The 20881-nt window shown below is 44.7% G+C and overlaps 1 protein-coding gene across 1 annotated transcript in view; it reads left to right on the top strand.

The window, feature by feature from the left end:
* Window positions 1-1081: 1081 nt before the first annotated feature.
* Window positions 1082-20881, top strand: part of LOC144828412 (uncharacterized) — a 2343931-nt gene continuing 2324131 nt past the window's right edge. The window contains exon 1 of the mRNA XM_078686536.1: window positions 1082-1193. The gene's annotated coding sequence lies outside the window, so the exon portion shown is untranslated. The remainder of the gene's footprint in view (window positions 1194-20881) is intronic.

The raw sequence follows: 20881 nt of genomic DNA, 5'->3' as shown, positions 1-20881 counted from the left end.
AGAATGAACAGAACTGAGGACTCTGCAGCCCCATATAATTTAACCTGAAAGAGATGGAGCACCTCAATCAATGAGCACCTATGTGGCTCCGCAAAAGATACATACTAAAAATCCAAACTGGAAAAACCAATCTTCAGAAAAGTCACACTAGAATTGAACACCTCAAAACATTTTGAGCACTAAAAGTAGTTCAATACAATAGAAGAAAAATGTAGCCACTTATATGGCTCAACCAAATAAAGCAAATACTACAAAGAATGAACTCCTCAAATAAATTGAGCACATATGTGGTTCATTACCATAAAAGAAAAAAAAATCTAGCACTTCCTCGACTTTGCATAGTAAATCATCACTTAAAGAAATCAAATGAGCACCTGAACAAAAGTTTCAGTACATAAGTAGCTCAATTCAGTAAACATAAATTAACCCATTAAATGACATTAAAGGAGCACATGAACAAAGATCTCAGCACTTAAACAGTTCCATGCAGTAAAAGTAAACTAAATCAGTCTCTCTGAACACAACATGTAAACTACCATAAACATATCATCACAAATACACATGTGATTAGCAAATAATTCAAAATAAGAAACCAAAACAATAAAAGTAGTCACCGTTGTCACGATAAACAGCTCCACTTCTTCAGCAAGGCAGGTAAATGACATTCAAAGAATTGAATCCACAGTGTCTAAATCGCATGGATAATAATTTTCCTTTAGTAGTGCCATAATGAAATATAGACACTAGATGGCGCATATGGAACAGAATTAATGTATGCAGTACGTAATGTTGGAAGTTTCCGAAGAAAACAGCTCCGGTGAGCGATCTGTGGCAGTTTCAAAATCCATCTCGGTCAAAATGTCTATTAAAACAGTACCTTTCCCATGAAGAACACTCTGAAAATTCACTCGATGTAACTGAGGAGACAGGAGCACAATGAAAGAAGGATTTAGTCAGTCAGTCATGCGTAATCTCGATGCTCTTTGACCCTGCCATGACAGTTGTTGCTAATGATGCACGTACGTGCGCATAAACACTGCGTGAACTTGACCCTTCATGACGCTGATGCGCGTCCATAGATTACGGCGCGTTCTACAGAATCACAAATGCTGTGGCAGTATTCTGTCATCATTCAGCATTCAGCCGGCCAAGAAACAGATCTTCAGCTGAAGAAAACGACCGTTGGAAATACGGTAGGCAAATGTCATGTCTGGCATCTCTTCCATGCCTGCCTAGTTATCCTATAGAATGTTATCATTCATGTGATGTCATGGAATGCTAGGACTGGACTCTAGGAGTCAGTTGATAACTGGGCTGAGCAAGTAACATACTGCTCCTGGTGGGGTTTCCTTCCTCCTTAACTTATACTTGTAACTTAATCTTGAAATAAATACCTTAACCTATCCACTTCGTCTGAGTCCTGCTTCCTACACCAACACTACAAAATGGCGACGATTCTGGTGAACTTCCACTTACTACTACAAGGACTTCTGAGATTAAAGCAACTTCAAGGTATTGAACTTCTTTTTCTTCAAACTACTTATTCTTAAGCACATTGGCACCCTCCAAACCCCACCAGTGACCACTCTAACAGTCGCCCATATGCTTAAAGTGCCAATCTCTGCTTAAATCCTACTTCAGTTTGCACTTTTAATTCTGGTTCAAATCTTCATACTGTAAATTTCCTCCAAGTTGGAAAATTCTACTTTACTACCTTTTCCTGTATTCCTGCTCGTGTTTGAACCAAAGCTGTGTGAAAACTGAAACTGCAAATGTTACTGAACTCAGCAAAAAGATGTTAAAGCGAAAATGAGATGTGCCTCATACCAACTGCCACACTGAGGGGCCGATTAGGATGGCGGTTTTTCCGCATCCTCCGGGCCGGCGGACACTTCCGCCGGGCCGGAGGATGCGGAAAAACCGCGGCGGAGACTCCAAAGACCCACCGCCAAATTAGGATGGCTGGTGGGTCTGGAATTCCGTCCGCCGCTTTTCCGCTGCGGTCGGCTTCCGACCGCGGCGGAAAAGCTATAACATGGCAGGCGGTGTCTATGAGACACCGTCCGCCATATTATGATGTTTGTGTAAAACTGCTTTTCCACGGCGGCTTTTCCGCCATGGAAAAGCATACGGATATTCACTTTGGGGGCCCGTTGCGGGCCCCCTGGGTGAATGGGGGGTGGGAGGTGCACATGGGGGGTACCTATGGTACCCCCCTGCATTTGCGTGCACAAAGCAGCAGGCACTGTGCGGTGCCTGCTGCTTTGTGCATGTAAATGTAACACATGCTTTTTTAACATTGCGGCGGGTGCAGCTTGAAGCTGCACCCGCCGCAATGTTAAATATAGAGGATGTGACCGCCACCCTGGCGGTCACATCCTAATCAGCACGGAGGGAACGCCGCAGCCCCTGCGGACGTTCCCTCCTCCTCAAGGGTGGCGGACGGACGCAAGTCCGTCCGCCATCCTAATCGGCCCCTGAGTCTGTTTACTCCTCATGCAGTTACCGTCAAGATGAAAAACCTCCTTCCTTAATGATTCCACTCAACTTACTGGAATAACGTTCTTATACTAAAATTAAATGCCATTTAATTTCAATTCAGAACATAAATAAACTATGAAACTAATACAGTTTTAAAGTGTATTTCCAAAAGCGGCAAAATTGAACTTCAAGGACCGCAGGAGTAAATTACTTGTGTCCTAATTACATGCGAGAGGAAGGAAAAGTGAATGAATGACCTTCAACTTTAACCTACTCTGTTTGGTGAAGAAGAGACTTTTCCGTTTGTTTCTGCAGCAGCGTTTCAGGCGTTTATATATTTTAACAACCAGAGGAGGCCCCTACAATTGTTTCTGCAGCAAAGTGTTTGTGTGTTTTCACAACCGCTATGGCACGGCACATTGCGCTAACTTTTAACATAATTTTATTCATTTTCTACAACTTTAATAATGCCCTACCTCTCGGCTGTTTAACCGCCTTGCCAAATTCAAATGCGCTCGAGCTTCACATGGAGCGCATGCACTGACACACGCCTCCTCGCCTGTTTCTTGTGCCACCGTGATCTTCCTCTATGACGTGAGTCAGCCTTCCACCACTTCCGGAATTCTTTGGAGCACTCTGACACCTAGAGCCACTCAGCATTTTTCAAATCGACGTGCAGCCATTTTAAATTGGCATCTTTCATCCCTTTGTCATATCAACTTCCTCAACACAGCGATAGGCACGCTCTTGCATAAATTTGCCTGTCGCATTTCAGCAATTTTAACAGCGATAGGCACGCTTTGAAATACATTTTATTTCTGCTTTTAAGTAATTACAACAGCGATAGGCATGCTTTGAAATACATTTGGTTTCTGATTTTAAGCATTTACAACAGCGATAAGCACGCCTTGTTTATTTTTTCAAAATGCTTTCCTACATTTTCATCAGAGATAGGCACGCTTAATTTTACAGTTATTTATTTCACCACTGTTTTTCTACAGCGATGAGCATGTTTCTCATTATGGTTACCTATAACAATTTCATGTTATTTATTCATAATGATAGACACATTTTACACTGTTCCCCTCTGTACCTATATTTCAATTTTTGGCTTAAAGGTCTTTAGTTTACTCAAATACATCGCTTTGGTTTTGTGATGTAATTCCATATCTCTTTTATGTGAGTGGATGTTCTTATGCAACCTTATTTAAGCCTCATGATGTGATTTCCATATCTCTTTTAGATGAGTGGATATTCTTAAGTAACTTTTGCAGTTTAGGTAATGTTTAAAATATTCTGCTTAAGCTTCATGATGTGATTTCCATATCTCTTTTAGGTGAGTGGATGTTCTTGAGTAACTTTTGCAGTTTAAGTAATGTTTAAAAAAATTACTGCTTATTCTTCATGATGTAATTTCCAATTCTCTTCTGCTTGAATGGATGTTCATGAATAACAGTTGATAGTTGAGTACTACTTATACTATGTGATGTAATTTCCATTTCTCTTTTATGTGAGTGGATGTTCATGAGTAGCAAATTTCGTGTTTCATACCTTGTTACTGACATCAGTGAAGGACTGGACTTTTAACAGTACCAGCGGTGCCAGGGAACAGCACCTATAACCTTCATGGGATACCTGTTTCGGCGCACAAACTACAGAGACACGGGACACTTCCTTCGGCGTCAAAGATTCAAGGTTTATTACTGCAGGGAACACAGAAGTCACGACAAGTACAACACGTGCAACTTGGGGAGACTGCTTCAAATTGGTTCTGTGGATCGCTCCTTTTATACAAAATTAACTCATAGGACAACATGGTACACAAAAGTTTACAACCTGGTTCCCATAATTATCCCCCAGAGGGGTCGCTTTGGTCACTTTGGTACACATAAGGTCCGGAATATAAGTGCGGAAACATTTGGCGGTTCCCAACTGTAAAAACCCATCTTCCCAACATTAGTGAATTCTAATCGGCAGTAAAACAGATCGAAATAGGGACAAGGACAGGTGCAGAGGAAGATGGAGACAGTGGGGATTGAAAAGAGTGTAAAAGGGGAGGTATCGGGAAACACGAGATACAGGCATCAAAGGGACGTGCCTAATGAGATGCACGGCTGAGACAATAAACCGGACGGCAAGATGAGCCTCGAGCGGGGCCATCTGCCTTACAGTATCATCCCCCTCATCGTAAAAGATATTTACAAAGTACATGTGTCTTCCACAAATATCCTGAGAGTCCCAGGGTGACGAAGCGGACAGTGTCCGTTCGCTGGCTACTTGAGGGCAAGAGACAAAATGGATGCCGTATCTAAGATGGAACCCGTGGGTACAGATGAAAAACCTACATATCAAACGAACGGTTTAAGTTAGCACAGCGAAACTGCGCACACTTACTAAACTCGTCATTTGCGGTTCTTAGATACCAGACTCGACCATATTCGTGCGAGTCGAAAACATCACTTAAAATTGTCACGGAACCTCAGACGCTCCTTTTGCCCTCATGTAGGCAAGCACTAGTCGGAATCATATTCGATATTCATCAGACCCTCGAGATGTTGCTGTAGCATAGCTCTGTCCAACCGAGACCCTTTGGTAACAGGTGGCTGTCTCATACACGTTGTAGCACAGAGGCCACATAAGGCAGGACCGCACTGCACGCAAAGGCAACACGTGAACAGGAACACTACAACGACTCCAATGATCGTCAGAATTTTCCAACCCCAAGTCGACATCAGGCCCCAAAACCATCCAAGTAGCGTCCAATCCCCTACGTCCACGTGTATGGATTCGGAGATCTTATGCAACTTCGAGATGGCTTGATAGACAGTCGGAGCGTTATCAGGAATGAAAATACAGCAGCTCAAATGGATCACCTTACATACCCCACCTCGATCTGCTAAGATCACATCTAAAACCATACGGTTTTGTAACGTCATAAGTCTATCCGCCTGAAGTTCTGTGGTGATATTACCAAGGGCACTGGCAGTAATATTAGCTGTCGATTCTACCACTCGAGTCAACTGTCTTAGGTTCCTACTATTAACCATAGGTCCCCAAAATGGGAGGAAACCCTTGAAAAAGTCTCCTGCCTCTTGACCGGCAGTATCCTCTTCGCTAATTACGCCCCTCACAACTCTAGTTTTGTGATAATCTGCATCTACAGTAAACGTCGGAGGCAACAAGTTTGCGATAAAACATGAGCCCATGAAGTCAGAGGGCAACCATGCATACGCACGATCATGACAAATAAAGTATGTACCCTTGGCAGCCAAAAACACAGGGGACGAGACCATTGGCAAAATATAATTTTCAGTGCAAGCACTCTCTCCAAGTCGGGCTTTCGATCTACGGCCGCGACCTATTAAACAAAAATTACCAATGTGGGGTACGACCCATATCGGAGGCAAGCTTTTAAGCTGTTTTTCACCAGTGAACACACTATATTCGCCTCTACTTAGGACCCTATAGGCTTGTACCTCTTCTTCAGGGATAAGCGAGGGATCATAGATATCGCTATCTAAATCCTCTATTGCTATAGACAAAGATTTTTGGTACGAGGTAGGACCAGAGTAAGGGGAACGTGGTTCTCGAATGGGGTGGAAACCCAGTGCGCTTTGAAACATTGTTTGAAATGCTCGAGCAGACCCTTGGGAGCTATACGGTAACACCAGATATGGAATTCCCTTATCCGTAGTATGTGGCATCAACCCACATACCCAACAATTAGTAGTGTTAACCACTAACTGATGCTTATGAAGGAGTTGAATAAAGGAATTGTTGCGGAATTCTGCACGTCTAGCCTGCTCGTGTTCAGGTAAGATGTGAAAAGAATGAGGAGAATCAGTGGAGATGAGTTTAAGGTCAGGGGTAGGAGTAGGTATAGTAGAAGGTAAGAAGTAAGACATTGTGTAATACACTCCACCCGCTAATAACGCAGAACCAGTCACAAACAGTACGAATATTTGGAACACAAAACATTTGGTACGACTGAGTTGCTGCAGCTTGAATCTTTGTGCTTGAGCTCTTTCCAAGTCCATCAGCTTTGAAAATGCCATTCCCTATGACCGTCCGCAACGTTTCTTGACGCACTTCGTTCTGTGTAGCAATAGTCAATTCCTAGGAGTTCCCAGGAATCGACGGTCTTTAACCTAGCGTCAAGACCTACTAACCAGGAGGAAGTACACGCGCGGCCCTACGGCCTTTATTTCACAAATATATATATATAAAAAAACAAATGTCTCTCAGCTGTGGAAACAAAAAGTGTAAGGAACGAAGCTCAATGAATATATACAAAATAATTACAATAGTATGAGTGTTCAAACTGATCATGGAAAACGGGATAATGCACTTGTCAAGGGACAGAACGGGTTTTTTTATTAGTCTTTAGTGCTGGATCTCAAAAAATATCGGGTTTTCCCAGGACGTGTCTGTTCGTTGAACAAAAGATTCGTCGAAGGGACAACGCCCTGTTGATCAGCTGAATGTTCTGGTCTTGAGTTTTCTGATGACAAGTGTTCAATAATGCCTTTTTGCTGCACTGAGGATTCTCCGACAGGTTGTGCGTCGCTGAAAGGTACAAACGCCGGCAATCCTTCGGTTTCAGTTGACGCAATGCCTTTCCTTACCCACGAGTCTGCTGGCAACGGAATGGGGACTTTCTTGGTATGGGTGGCATGCACCCAATTCTTCCGCCCCTCGAGACGAACTGCAGTTCTCGTGGCAAGGAGGACCTGATAGGGATGTATGACGTTATAACGCATACTTTTACTCCGCAGACCATTACAACGCGACTTTTACTCCGCATACCGTTACAACGCATAGCGCCTTGGGGCGCTGGATAGTGGTAAGTATAATTTACTATTCTAACTCCAGTCCCCGTGGACCCTAGGGAAGGTGTTGGATAGTAAATTATACTTATTCCCTATCCTAGAGCGCCCCCCAGCGCAATGCGTTGTAATGGTATGCGGAGTAATGGTCGCGTTGTAATGGTAGTGCGGAGTAAAAGATCCGTTGTAACGGATGTATACCCCTGATAGGGTCCAGTGAACCTGGGATCCAAATTGTTCTTGCGCGAAAAATTTCGCGTTACCACCCAATCTCCGGGCTGGAGCTGGTGGCCTGGACCCTCCGTCTGCGTCGGCAATGCTTCGTGAACCTGTTGGTGAATTAACCTCAGTTTAGCAGTCAAGTCATAAAGATAATCGATTAACATTGGATACTCAAGTTCACAAAAGGCACCCGGTCTAGGGACCCCCCAAACATTGGCAGGACGACCGAACACTATTTCATAGGGACTGAGCCCTACTCGGGAGTGTACAGTTGCCCTTGTTGACAGTAATGCTAAGGGTAAAGCGTCGGGCCACGAAAGACCTGTCGTAGCCTGAATCTTTGCTAGTTTTAGTTTAAGGGTGCCATTGTACCCTTCAACCAAACCAGCTGACTGAGGATGATTGGCACTATGGAATTTTTGATTAATTCCGAGGCCCTTGCACACACTCTTCATCACACTCCCCACAAACTCACTTCCGTTGTCTGACCACACAATTCTAGGCATTCCATACCGAGGGAAGTACTCCTTCAGTAGGATTTTCGCAGTGGACAAAGCAGTATTGTCTTTGAGAGGATAGGCCTCAATCCATCGGGAGAATGCGCAAACAACAACTAAAACGTATTTTAGGTTATTGCATCGTTCCATATGGATGAAGTCCAATTGGATCACCTCAAAGGGGCATGAAGGGGGAGCAAAACTACCAGGAGGAGTTGGGGTTCCCTTACCAGGATTGTACAACATACATACCATACAATTCTTAACCAAGCGTTCAGCACATTTCGTAATACCATCATTCTTCCACACAGGAAACAGCAATTTACAGATACCTTTCGCGCTAATATGTGCTAACCCATGTGCCATAGTCACAATAGCCAGCACATACGCATCAGGCAACATCCATCTTTTCTGTTCCGATAAGTCAATCCAACAACCATTCGCATCCAACTTTCCCGTACTTTCTTTCCACTTCGCCTTTTCAGTCTCGGTGGCCTCATTCTGAATTGCTTTCACACTCTCGATAGTGTTTTCACACATACTTGATTCTGCAGGCCACCTAACCGAACTCGTCACATACATTCGAGTGCTAAGGTTCCGGGCAGTCTCCTTAGCAGTCTCATCCGCAAACGCATTTCCACGACCAACATCATCCGTTACTTTCTGATGTGCGCTACATTTGATTATGGCCACCTGTTTAGGCAATGTGAGTGCATCTAAAAGATCATTTACAAGCTGTCCATGTTGAATCTTCGTACCATGTGACGTAAGGAATCCTCTCTCTCTCCACAATCGTCCAAAACTATGTGCCACACCAAACGCATACTGGCTATCTGTAAACACATTCACCCGTTTATCTTTAGACAACACACACGCTCTCGTCAAAGCAATTAACTCAGCAGCCTGAGCCGAATTCTGACTTAATCTTGCACTTTCCACAATCGTTCTCAATGTAACTACAGCATACGCAGTCGTCACATCACCGTTCGGCAACTTGAAACAAGAACCATCCACATACAAAGTACCATCGGGATTTGTCAATGGAGTATCTTTTAGGTCAATGCGACCCTTGGTTTCCTCTTCAGTTTTGAGATAGCAGTCATGTACTGCTTCACCACTTGATTCTGCGTCGATCGGCAGCAATGTTGCTGGATTCAACACATTACATCGTTTTATCCGTATATGACTGGCCAGCAATGTCAACTCATATCCAGACAATCTTGCACTTGTCAGATGTTGAGTTTTCGTTCGGTTCAATAGAGTGTCGACTGCATGCGGAACCATTACCGTGAGCATATTATCCATGACTAGACCTGCAGACTGTCGAATGGACGCCGCAGCTGCCGCTGTTGCCCTTAAGCAACTTGGCAAGGCTCTTGCTACTGGGTCTAAAGTCGAAGAAAAGTAGGCACATGGGCGTTGCTTACCACCAAAAGGTTGTGTCAAAACACTCAACGCGCAACCATCCCTCTCGTGAACGTATAGTGTAAACGGCTTACTGTAGTCAGGGGTACCCAACACAGGAGCGGAACACAGCGCATCACGCAATTCAGAAAAACTTTTCTGACATTCTTCAGACCAAGGTACTGGGGATGAAACATCCTTGCACGTAAGGGCTATCAATGGTTTCGCCAACAATGAAAAATTTGGAATCCATTGTCTGCAGTAGGACGTAATACCTAAAAAGGCGCGAACATCTCTTTGGGTTTTTGGCACAGTCATTCGGGAAATCGCTGCAATTCTCTCTGGGGCTGCAATTCTCTCTGGGGTCAACCTTCTCCCTTCTCTTGACAATAAGTGACCTAGATAGGTAACTTCTTGACAACAATACTGTAGCTTTGAAGGTGATACCTTGTGGTGCAATTCATATAGATAGTGTAACAATGATACTGTAGCCGTTTTGCAAATAACATCTGTATCAGCTGCCACTAAAAGATCGTCAACGTATTGAATCAAAGCCGCACCCGTTGGTAATACAAAGGCGTCAAGTTGACCTTTAAGTGCTTGGCTGTAGATTGATGGACTTTCACAGTAGCCCTGTGGAGCGCGTTTTAGCCTAAAACTGCGACCTCCTAATGAGAATCCGAATAGGTCTCTGCTTTCCTCTGCAATCGGGATGCTAAAGAAAGCATTCTTTAAATCGATCACTGTGAACCAGGAGGCAGATGCCGGAATCATTGTTAATAAAGCCGTAATGTCAGGGACCACAGGAAATTGCGGAACCACTATTTTGTTTACCTCTCTCAAATCTATAACAAAACGATACACAGGAGGTTTAGTTGGGTCAGTTCGTTTCAGAATTGGCAATACAGGGCTATTACACACGTTTCCACGAGTTTCTTCAACAACACCTTTTCCAATGAGATCATGAACGATTGCTAACAGTGCTCGTTCGCCTTCAAGAGAAATACGATATTGAGGTAAACGCGGTAATCGCGCATTTGGTTTCAATTGAATCACATAGGGTGGAATGTCTAACAGGCCCACGTCATTGGGACCTGTGGCCCATAAGGACGCAGGGAGGGAACTCAATTCCGGTGGGAATTTATCAACCGATAAATACATGGGAGAGATCACTCTCCGTCCCAATGTAAGTTCCACTCCTTCGGGGGAACAATACAACGTTGCATATAATCGTTTCAACAAATCCAGGCCCAAAAGATTTTCACCACAACCTGTAGATAGAATCAGTGGAGCCGTTAGCTCACGAGGTCCAATCATAAGAGGCAAAGGGTTAGAGACTGGGTTACTAACAGGGGCGCCAGAGAATCCAACGGAAACATTCGTTAAGCCAGACAAAGGTGCGCCAGGGAGTTTTGAATGCATGATGGAACTTTTCGTCGCACCAGTGTCTAACAGAAAAGGCTCAACTACACCTGATGTAGCCACTGCAACGTAAGGCCCACTCTGATCGACCGGAACTGACACTACTCCCTCTCTTTGTCGTTGGCTGTCCTAGTAATGGTCATTTACAACAGTCTCGTGCCCTACGTAATAGTCATCCACATTATACTGTGCAGATCGAACTGACCCCGCATTTCGCTGGTCAAAACAATTATTTGCGTCTGATTGATTTTGATAACGATCACTCTGATTGTGGGATGAACCACGACCTCTACCACGTGGTGCCGGTTGGGGACCACCGCCACGATTTCCTCGTGTCGACACACCATTCAGACGGTCCCGTAAAGCAAGACAATCATATTTTAGGTGTCCCTCTTTCCTACAATATGCGCACTGATTATACCCAAGTGAAGATCTGTAATCAAAGTTGTCAGAGCGCGGCTGTGTTCTATCGAGCTGTGCTCGTGGTCGATACTGCTGTTGTGCATCATTTTGGTTTGATCGTGGAGGGTATGCTTGCTGCAACAAAACCTTCGTTTTGAGCTCCTTAGTTTTCTTTTCTACACGATCACTTTCTTCCTTTTCCCTATTCTCATAATACTGAGCCGTTGCTAGTATTTGCGCAGGGGTTGAAACTGCCCACGCACTTTCTGAATTCTTTAGTTTGTTGCTTAGTTCAGGCAACAAATTCGACACGAATTTGTCAACGAATAACCGCTGGCCTCCCTCAGCGCCCATGTCCTGGCCGCTGTGGTCGACAAACGCTTCCTCAAACCTTGTAAAGAAATCTGAGACACTCTCGTCTTTCTTTTGCTTACAAGCTGATAACTTATCCCAGTTCACCTTCATCGCTGGCATGAGAGTTTTCATGAGCGTAATGATTCTCTGAGGCAAATCCAAGATCAACTGTTCAGGTTTAGCCCCACCGACTTGTAATGCATCAGCTGCTAGCAGTGCAGCCCAATCACCCCCTAATTCAACTGCGTGATCGGCTTGACGAATTTTAGCCCAAACTGGTTGCGGTACAACATTGCCAAACAACATGTCGATGTCGGCAATATTCATAATAGAAGCTTCTATCAGTTGTGATAACTCCTTATAATAACCAGCCGGATTTTTACGCGGATCGGGTAAGGATTGCTTCACTTGCAAAACTTCCGATCGTTTCCATGGAAGATGTATCCACACCCTTCGAAAATGCGGTAGCACCACAGGGTTCGCATTAGGATCACCAGGCACCCACAGTGGCGGAACTTCTCTCATGGGATACTGACCAGGAACCGCTTTCCAGTTCTCAGTGGTATCATCTAATGTCACCCGAGAATGTGCTGTGGGTCTGAATGCTAAAGCGTTCCACTGCACGTCGTACATCGTCTCCTATAATCATACCGTTCGAAAAGTGACTTTGAAGTTCAATTATGTCGGACGGTACATCATCTACATCATTATTGTACCATTCTTCTCTCAAAAAGTTACACATTTCCTCAAATACGAATCTCTGCGTAGGCTCATTAAACTGAGAAAACGTATCAAAGACTACACGTGGAGTGTAATTAGCAGGATGCCTTATCCACCTATGTGCCATTGTTACTAACGTCTCTTTCTCCCTACCACTAGGGATCTGACTCCGTCTCTGAGGAGTTTCAGATGAATCAGACGAAAATAACGGACCAGAAAGAGGTGAATAAAGGGTAGCAACAGAGTTAGGAACACGCTTACGAACAGAAGGGGAAAGAAAAACAGGGGCAACAACACTGGAGGTGAAGGAAGGCATAGTAGGAACGGACAAGATAGTCGGAGTAGCAGAAACAACAGTCTGCAAAGGTACAGGTACAGGAGCAGTAGAAACGAGGACAGGTGGTGGAACAAACGTAGGGTTAACAGCGGGCTGGCCCGCAGCCGCTGGAGCACCAAGAGGAACAACAGGAGGAGCTATAGGAGGAGCTACAGGAGCAGTAGCACCCTGTACATAAGGAGGTGGTGATTTCATCAAGTATGATAACAAGGAATCCTCCTTCAAATCTTCTTCTTTCTTTTCTAGATTATTCGGTAAGACTGGGTAACATTTATCTATTTTCATGTGATGCAATCTAGTAGCGATTTCCATATCTTTTTCTTCTTTGTCTTGTCTACATTCTTTTATAGCTTGCATTATCGGAACAAACTCTTGCTTTTTATCCTTTTTAAGTTGTTTGATTTCTTTTTGTTTGGCCTCTTTACGCCATATCCGAAAGGAATCAAACATAGCTGGCCTAGCTTTCTTTAAAAATAATTTAGCCTCAAGATTATCTAAAATCGAAAGTTCAAAAGTTCCGTGTGGTGGCCATCTAAGGTCACCGTCTTTCTTTGTATAGCGGACCCAGTAATCATTATAGATTATAGGACCCACCCCATGTCGACTATATAGATCATGTATCGGAGTTCCAACTGGAGGTATCGGACACGAGTCCTCCAACCGGGAATCCATTGCGCAACATTTGAAAATACGAAACAAATCACTATGGCAAGGCATCGTGCACACTAACCTAGTATCAAACTTCAAGGATTACCGAAGCAATGAAACCTCGTGTAAGTCAAAACCCTCGGTTTTTGGCAATTGCAACTGTCAAATAATACTAAGAACCAATACTAAGAACCACAAATGCAATGGAACCATGCAATACAACAAAGCCTTAAGGCTATCACAAAGCTCGGAGAGCTAACCACAAAGCCTGAGAAGGCTATTACAAAGCTCAGTGAGCTATTACCACAAAGCCTTAAAGGCTAACCACAAAGCTTTCAAAAGCTAGAACCACTACTAAGGACTGGGAGCGACCCACAAATACTTAACTCAGAACTTCAATGGCGTCACCAGGAAGGCCCGTCTATCGTCTCGCTTGTACATAAGGTCTACGCCGGGCGTCGAAGACAGGTCGACAGTCAGGGCATCGGTCCGTCGCAGCCGTCAGGAGGCGGGAATCTTCGCAGGGAAAAACTTCGGGCCACTTATTTCGATAACAGGATCGATGAAGCGGGGTGCACCTTCCCTCGGAGATTTCACACGAAGTTCCTCACGATCATCAGGCTTTGGACCGGACCGGTACCGCTGAAGTCGCCCCACGTTGGGCGCCAACTGAAGGACTGGACTTTTAACAGTACCAGCGGTGCCAGGGAACAACACCTATAACCTTCATGGGATACCTGTTTCGGCGCACAAACTACAGAGACACGGGACACTTCCTTCGGCGTCAAAGATTCAAGGTTTATTACTGCAGGGAACACAGAAGTCACGACAAGTACAACACGTGCAACTTGGGGAGACTGCTTCAAATTGGTTCTGTGGATCGCTCCTTTTATACAAAATTAACTCATAGGACAACATGGTACACAAAAGTTTACAACCTGGTTCCCATAATTATCCCCCAGAGGGGTCGCTTTGGTCACTTTGGTACACATAAGGTCCGGAATATAAGTGCGGAAACATTTGGCGGTTCCCAACTGTAAAAACCCATCTTCCCAACATTAGTGAATTCTAATCGGCAGTAAAACAGATCGAAATAGGGACAAGGACAGGTGCAGAGGAAGATGGAGACAGTGGGGGATTGAAAAGAGTGTAAAAGGGGAGGTATCGGGAAACACGAGATACAGGCATCAAAGGGACGTGCCTAATGAGATGCACGGCTGAGACAATAAACCGGACGGCAAGATGAGCCTCGAGCGGGGCCATCTGCCTTACAGTATCATCCCCCTCATCGTAAAAGATATTTACAAAGTACATGTGTCTTCCACAAATATCCTGAGAGTCCCAGGGTGACGAAGCGGACAGTGTCCGTTCGCTGGCTACTTGAGGGCAAGAGACAAAATGGATGCCGTATCTAAGATGGAACCCGTGGGTACAGATGAAAAACCCACATATCAAACGAACGGTTTAAGTTAGCACAGCGAAACTGCGCACACTTACTAAACTCGTCATTTGCGGTTCTTAGATACCAGACTCGACCATATTCGTGCGAGTCGAAAACATCACTTAAAATTGTCACGGAACCTCATCAGTATGTGCACGGAGTTTCTTCCTGTAAACATTTTTTTCAAAAGTTCTGTAGCACTTTTCATGTTTCATACTTTATGTTACTGACATCAGTATATTCATGGAGCTTCTCCTTGTTATTCTTTCCTAAAGTCCTGTATGAAATTTCTTCAACAGTTCTGAATGATTTTTTTAAATGTTCAGCCAGTTTCTATTTTACCTTGCGCAAGGGTTTCTTTCTAGAAATGTCTGTCTAGAATGTACTGACAATTGTTTTTTTTTCCTCTCTTTCTAATTGTTCTTATTCCTGTTCTGTGTAATTTTTCACCTTTCTTTATGTTTTCTTTCCGGGAGATTCTTGTATTTTCTCCTGTTTTAAGTACTTTTCTTGTAATCCTTTTTGTGTTTTTCTCCATTATCTTCCGTTCGCCGGTTCATGTCTTCATACCAGTCTGGCCAATTGGTGTGTTTTACTATAACCTTGAACGTTTTGAGTACTTCTCTTTTGTCCTTGAAAGAGAAGATGTGTCTCTTTTTACTTCTTTTACCTTTTCTATTCTTTCCATTTTATTATAAATACTTTTGACCTTTTCTATTCCTTCCATTAAATTCTACATACTTTTAAATGTCTTCTCTTCTTATTCTTGATGTTCCTTCTTTATAGTTTTCACTTTATTCTTTCTCTAATCTATATTAAGTTATTGTAATTATTCTTTACATTTCTATTCCATTATAAAAGGGAAGATGTGTAGTGTCTTCTTCCATTTATGTCTTCTTCCATTTATAACCTTCCTTTTAGTGTCTTACCTTATTCTTCATTCATCATCCTTTATACCCTTCCTTTTAGTTCCTTACCATATTCTTTCTTCATCGCCCAATCTAAGTTAAATTGTTGTGGTTATACTTTACATTTTCGATTTCATTAAAAAGAGGAAGATGTGTCATGTCTGGCATCTCTTCCATGCCTGCCTAGTTACCCTATAGAATGTTATCATTCATGTGATGTCATGGAATGCTAGGACTGGACTCTAGGAGTCAGTTGATAACTGGGCTGAGCAAGTAACATACTGCTCCTGGTGGGGTTTCCTTCCTCCTTAACTTATACTTGTAACTTAATCTTGAAATAAATACCTTAACCTATCCACTTCGTCTGAGTCCTGCTTCCTACACCAACACTACAGCGAAGCACAGTATGTTACAAATGGCAATGAATTTCCAGGCATACCAGCCACACAATGTCAAATACACCTTCACGCTGAAACTCCTCCTTTTTTATGTCAAAGTCCGACGGTCCAGATAATTAAATCTGCTATTTTAAAACACAATAAGCCACACAAAGTCCAACGCTTGAAACATACCTTTATGGATGTCTTCAGTAGGCTGTCAGATGTAACATGACACCGGTGGGGCATCAAAAGCTTTGCTTGTCTTCTTAAAGCTTTTTTCACAGTTAATTTGCAATTATCTTTGTAGTTCCATGTTTCAAGTTTCAAATGTAGTTCCTGCACACGTAGTTCTTTCTCCCTCGTCGCCATTGTTACAAAGTTAAATGTATATTGTAAAATAAATAGATCCAATAATCGTAAGTATACTTAAGTTGGTTTATTAGTCATAGTTGGTAGAAAGGAAGGCCCCACCGGGAGCAGCATCCAGCTGCTCAGCCCCACTCACTCAAACTGACCACACATTCAAACCATGCATACAAGAACATTCTAATGACATCACACACACAGGCTGAGCAGCAGAGAAGGAGAAGACCAGAATATAACACTGTGGTTGGGTATAAGAGAGAGGTGTGTATTAAAGGAAAGATGGGGGTGCACATAAGAGGAGATTCAGATTCTTGGGGAGGAATGAGTGTGTTTTGGGGACCCCCAAGAGAATGAAGGTGGCTGGTTAAGGTAGATGCTGGTCGTTAGTGGAAGTCAGTGGGTCTTTAAGTAAGGGATGTGTATATCTAGGGTTGAGACAAAACAATCCCCAGCACACGCTTAATTTCTCTTGTAACATAAATTGTGTCAACAGTAGTGTCCGTTTCCGTCTTATTTTTTCTATTGTAGATCCATCAATCTTAGCCAACACCTTAAGCAACCGGCGCATAACGTTATAGCAAAAACACTTTTTTATTATGTACAATTTCTTAGCCCTGAAAAAGTCGCAGGAGTTGGTGCCTGGCAAGCTACGAAGCATGTGTTTGCTGAGAATGATGGATCTACAATAAAAAGAATAGGGCGGGCCGGAAACGGACACTACTGTCGACACGATTTATGTTACAAGACAAATTGAGCATGTGCTGGGGATTATTTTGCTTTGATTAGGTGGTGGCCTTGGCCACTTTACAGGCAGAGGGGTGGTTCATTCTACCTTACAAGCACCGCGCCACAGATACTTAGCACTATATCCCCTAGGAGCACCATAACCCTGTCAACGAACCACCATTCAACAAAAAATGATATCTGGGGTGGGTAGGTTGCTGTGCAGGGTACACAGTGGGTGTCTAACGAAAGAAAGTGGCTCTCTGTGGAAGGGATACAGATGTCATGGTGAAAGTATGTGTCTATGGGAGGACGGTGGCTGTTTAGAGGCGTGATTTGGATGTCTACGTTAAATGGGTGTTTACAAAGAAGGAAGGTGTATATGTGTAGGAGTTCAGGGTTCAAAGGTGAATTGACTTGTTAAGTCTTTAAAAGGATACAGAGAATGGGTTTTGGTAATATGGGATTTAAATTTCACCCAGCGGGTCCCATACAGAAGGGTGCCTTAGAGAACATAGAGTGTGTGTGTGTGTGTTCAGGATTCTGAAGTTTATACACCGAGTCTCACAGTGGCAAACAGCACATGTATGTCCACTTTCATGGACATCAGGGTGTGCACTATGAGCCTCATAGAAGAGGCAGCACAGTAGCTCAAGATGTCTATAGGTATCCAAGGGTCACGACGAAGCCTGTAGATCTCCGAGAGAAGACTGCCCTAAAGCACAAGGTATGTTCGGGGTGTTTAGGGATCATAAGTGAAAACCCTATGTGACTGTGAGAGCTATATACGAAGGTGCAAAAGAGCACAAAATGTGTCAGAGCACTGCAACCACAGGAGTATACCATGAGCCACAGAGGCGGCTGCAAGAGATCATAAGGGCTGTGTGTGTGGGTGTTTTGATCACCATCTCCACTCTTAAGGGGTGGCTTGCATGTTCCCAAGCAGTGACTACAACTAAGAATCTAAAACACTCTTCAACAAGCATTGGAATAGCCAATAGGTCTCACCTGGGTGGTAGGGCAAAGTGGGACATGGTGGGCCGCGCCGCCGGGGGCGGAGGGGCATGGTGGGCCGCGCCGTGGGGGGGGGGTCCTCCATGTGCTTTTCAGGGGGGCCCCCTCAAGTTTTGTTATGCCACTGCTTAATTATATGAGACAGTGGTCCCTTTAAGTTTGATAATCAAAACATTTGTAGCCAAATTATCACAATAGAGATTGGCTCTGTTTATGTCTTAATAGACAATATCACGATATTTATTCACATATAATTAAACACACAACAAAATATACAAGGTGAGTGAGCTGAACAGGACAGGGTAATTGGAAACCAGCGATTTCTGTACCACAGGCAAGTGACTTTAAAAGTGACTTTTATAAAGAAAAAAAATATAGATATGCAAAAGTCACAATGAAAAATGCATCGTGTCCTCCACATAAATAATAAATTAAAGTATAGAGTTAAGATGCAGGTGTTAACGATGTTTCAATCCCAAGAGAAATTCTGGGAACGTCATCAGGACTGAAATATCGAACAAATGCCTGGGAAGTAGCCCATGATATGAAGAAACGTGCTTGCTGGGGTCAGCCTCAATATGCGGAAAACAGGCATCCAGTGGTTAATGAGCCAATTAACAAGGTTAAACAATGGTCGATGGCGCGGGAAACCAGTCAGGGTGAGGATACGGCATAAAATGGTATCCGTGTAGCACGCCCCGCATCGGGCGTGATCGTTGTTAGCGAAAACCGGGAGTCAAGTGTAGTGAGAAGCCGAGATAAGGCAGATGACAGGAATAAGGTCAGTTCAGGCGAGCAAATGTCCTTGATTTGGGCCGTAAGTGCCATGAGTGTCGGGCCTATTAATTGACCCGTGCGTGCCTGCATTCAGCGCAGCAGTAATTACGGACCCAGACACTTGTTACTTGCTCCGCGTGGTCCGGACTAACCCCGGGGCCACGCCTCCTTTATTTATGTAGTACGCGGTGCCACGTACGACACCGCGTACACGCACGCCTACGTGCGTGAATCACTAGACCGCTAACATGCAGTCTTACGACATTACATTCCTTTCAACCTTTAATTGAACAAAATCTGATAGTGAAAATTTAAAGTCAGATACATATCACATCAGTAAATAATAGTGACGCAGGGCCATCCGGCCAGTTACCAGTCTCGTGACTCAGCAGCCTGCATTCAGCCCACAGCAAAGTCCGCCAGTTGGGAAGACGGGGCTGGATTTCTTCTTAGTCCATAGCCTGCAGCTTCCCCACGGAACAGTACCCTCCTGGGGGTCTCCTGGTGTGGGATCCCTGCAGATCGGGCTCCCGGGGACGGTTGAGGGCTGGCAGTGCTCGGCGTCTCGGTGGCAAGGGGGCTCGCTGCTAAGCATTCACCCCAGGAGCTGCTTTCACCTCCCTGCGGGCCAGGGTTCTCTTCTGGCCGGTTGGGCGATTCCTGGCTGGATTCTTGGTAGTGGTGATCTTCCGTTGGCCTGGACGCTTTTTTGAAGAACGAGATGTTGCGCGTGACAGTCTCTCCTCCTCGTTGGGCGGTCACCATATTGCCAGTGCGGTGTGTGACTGTCCACGGCTGTGGTTCGAATGGAAGTCTGAACTTGCTCCCCGGATACCTGTCCTTCACATAGACTTGGTCTCTTTCATTGATAGATGGTTCCTTTGCTCTCCTGCGGAAACTGGCATAGTCATTTGACTTTCTTCGGTTGTACAGTGTTGTCCGCGGATTTGCGCTCCTTGGGGTCCAGGTATGGTGGTTGGGGATAGTGTCTCTGACTATCCTTCCCATTGCTGACGGGCCGGGGGCGGCCTCAGTGGTGCGATGTGGCGTGAGCCGGTATTCCCGAAGGAAGGAGTATATCGCCTTTTCCAACGGTGCTCCTTCGGCATGGGCAATTCGGATGCGCATAAACCTCCCCACTTCTCCATTGGCTTGCGGCCATCGGGGCGTCACTTTCCGGTGTTGGATTCCCCATTCAGCGAGATAGTCTGCAAACTCTTGTCCCTGGAAGGGAGGTCCGTTGTCGGTCTTGACCCACTCGAAGATACCGTGGGTGGCGATGGCCTTCTCAAATTTAGCTATGACTTTTTTGGCTGCGAGCGTTGTCACGATTTCCACTTCTGGATACTTGGTGAAGTCATCAATGAGGACAAGCATATGTCTCCCGTCCGGCAAGTGCCCGAAGTCTGCGCTCACGCGTTCCCAGGGCCTCCGCGGGTTGTCTTTGGTAATGACCGGGGGTGGGCAGTCGGGCTGCCCTGCCGCTTGACACCATTGGCATTCCTTAACAGTCCGCTCTATTTTAGTGTCCATGTCCGGAAACCATACCTTCGCGTGAAGTCTGCTCTTGGTCTTCACCATGCCCTGGTGTCCACGCTGAGCGAGTTTGATGGCTTGTTGGGTTAGGCTCATTGGCATCACGATTCGGGGCCCTCTCAATAGACACCCTTGGTTGTCTACGGACAACTCTTCCCGTACTCTCAACAGTGCCTCCAAAGCGGTCTTCGCTTGTGGTGTCCTTTTGCTCAGCGACACTTGAAGGGTTCTCCAGTCGTTGGCCCGGAGGGCGTTCACCACTAGTTGGAGGACTTCATCGTTCCGGGTTGCTTCAATGATCATGTCTATGCTCATGGGCAGCGGCCTTGACCTCTCTATTACTGCTTTGACGTATTTCTCCGTCTCTTCGGCATCTTCCTGTTCTCCGCTAGTGGCTGCTCGAGGGTGTCTGGAGAGGTAGTC

This window comes from Lissotriton helveticus, chromosome 4_1 (assembly GCF_964261635.1).
Source record: "Lissotriton helveticus chromosome 4_1, aLisHel1.1, whole genome shotgun sequence".
In the NCBI taxonomy this organism is placed as follows: Eukaryota; Metazoa; Chordata; class Amphibia; order Caudata; family Salamandridae; genus Lissotriton; species Lissotriton helveticus.
The sequence above is the reverse complement of the archived record's forward strand: the minus strand, read 5'-3'. Positions and strand labels throughout refer to the sequence as shown.